Here is a 2,401-nt window from a genome sequence, read left to right as displayed (position 1 = left end):
TTGGAATTTGGAGAACAACTCCTACCAATAGTATGTTAATATGCCCACAAAAAGGATTTTGTAACTAACAATGAAGCAAATTTAACTACAAATCTATTAGACTTTCACCCATCTCAAATCAAGGAGACAGATATTATAGGTGAAGAAGCTAAATTCAAATTCTTTTTTAAAATCATTCAGCTTTAAAGCAGTAAAATAATCAACAGAAATGCTTCCCAAAAAAGGCCTACAATGTTTTCCCAAAAATTAAATAGAGAGAGAAAGAAAGAGAAAGTTAGTACCAAATGACTGTTTTTTTTATTTGACTAAGTTCTATTTCATTCATAAGGATGACAGTCTCCCCCGTTTATTAGACTTGGGCAATAAAACAAGCATGCCTTGTACAGAACAGTAAACATACGACAAGGACAAGGCTAGTCTACAGTTTTACTGTAGAATAAATGCATATATTTTTAAAAGGCCTCCCTCCCTTTGGCCATATAACTCTCAGTTCAAATCATTAAATACAGAGAAGTTTTCAAAATCACTTCTTTACTTCTCCTAGATCTCCGATGCTGTCATCATCCACTTTGGCCATTTCTCCTGAACAGTATCAATTAAGTCATCTGTGAAGTCTCCCTGAATGATGATGTCATCCTCCCCTGTGACTGTGGCAACACAGAAGAATTTTTGAGCAAAAAACCTTTTTGCTTCTTTAAGATCAATTTCAAATTTGCAAGGCCACACACTCTGGATACATGTTTCTTCTTTGCTCTCGGAATTTTGGTTATTGTAATCTTTTGTGGTACGGTCTTCTTTTTTTTATTTTAATTGACCCCTTCCACCTCTCTTTTGTTTTTTCTTCTCTTTCTCTTCTCTTGTTGTTCCTTGACCCTCAGTAATCCCAGCTCCTTGTTTGGGTGAATTTTCTATGCTAAGTTTTGCAAACTCATTTGGAAAATTCTTCTCTCAATTGCCTACATTTAGCAACATCAGGCATACTTCATAGTACTCTTGGTAAAGAACAGACTCCACAATAAAAGAATGACGTGGGTAATCAGCATCTAACTTGGAATTGCTCCTCAGGTCTCCCTTGCAATCAGGCCCAGGGACTCAGAAATAGCAGCAGCCCTCTCACAAACCCAGGTGGGTATCGAGCCTCCGCCGCCTCCACTACTGACCCCTGAGGCGATGCGTGCAACTCCTCTTCCCTGGCTAGAGCTGCCCGAGAGCCTGTCTACCCAGTTCTTTAAAATCTTCAAGTTTGTCTCTTTTTTCTGCCATCTCCATTTTACTATTAAGTACATTGATGTTTATTAATTTATATTTTGTATTTTACAGTTCTAACATTGCAATGGTTTTCTTTTTCTATTTTTTTGCTGAACATTCTTATCTTTCCATTTATTGTCTTTTTTTTTTTTTTTTTTTTTTAATCTCATAGCTACATAGTCACAATACCTTTAAAGTCCTTGTCTGGTAATTCCAATATCTAGGTCATCTCAGTGTTGGCTACTGTTGATTGTTATTTCACTTATATGGAGGTCACTTTTATGACACTTCATGTTAAGTAATATTTTTATTATAAACTGGGAACCTGTATTTTATATTGTAGTCAGTCCATGTTGAATTATAAAACTAAAGGAATAATTATTTTAACTTTGTTATATTTTCTTGAAGAGCATTGATCTTTCTACATTAATACATCATTAGTTTAATTATATTTAATCTGAAAACTGTCTAAATTACAGTCCGTCCCAGCTCAGATATCAATTAAGACTGGTTTCTATCTTCCCAGTTTATGAACTGTTCAGAGGTCACTTTTTACAGATTCATGGTTTCAGTTTTACAGATAATTTCAATTTCCTTTTCAGTTATCTCTTTTATACAACCTACCCCTCACTCTCTGGCATAGGAAATCCCATCTTGTAAATGCTCACTAAATCTACCTGCTTTTGTTCCCTCTTGAGTGTTTGGGCATTTGGTTTTTTTCATTTGTCTTCCTTTAAATTTGCCAGAGTTAGAATTGCTCTCTCTTTGTGGGTGAATGAGTTTGTTAGGTTCTATTTTTTGTTTCTTTATATAAAGACAGTGCTGTTTTCTTGGTCACCATAATAGTTAATTAGCAGTATTTTTAAAAATAGAATAGAATGTAGTAATATTATCAGCCCAAGACATTTAAGTACAAAGTCTCCCAAAGTATTCAAGAAATCAGTAGCTTGAAGGACCATATTTTAAGTCTGTTTGCTAAGTAAATTAATTTTTTACTCTATATAGTAACCAATGTACTGTGGAAAAATCTGGAGTTGTCATGATATTTGAAAAACAATATATTCTCCATCAGTAATTGAATATTGACCAATGGAATATGTTTATAAAAGAGAAATTATTTTAAAATTAAAACCAGCCTTTATCTGTGATTTGT

At 33.9% G+C, this 2,401-nt stretch overlaps 1 pseudogene; it reads right to left on the bottom strand.

Annotated features, from left to right (window-relative positions):
- Positions 1-523: 523 nt before the first annotated feature.
- On the bottom strand, positions 524-1,286 carry LOC119506873 (annotated as a pseudogene).
- Positions 1,287-2,401: the final 1,115 nt, after the last annotated feature.

The sequence above is a fragment of the Choloepus didactylus genome, chromosome 12 (genome assembly GCF_015220235.1).
Source record: "Choloepus didactylus isolate mChoDid1 chromosome 12, mChoDid1.pri, whole genome shotgun sequence".
Classification (NCBI taxonomy): domain Eukaryota; kingdom Metazoa; phylum Chordata; class Mammalia; order Pilosa; family Megalonychidae; genus Choloepus; species Choloepus didactylus.
The sequence above is the reverse complement of the archived record's forward strand: the minus strand, read 5'-3'. Positions and strand labels throughout refer to the sequence as shown.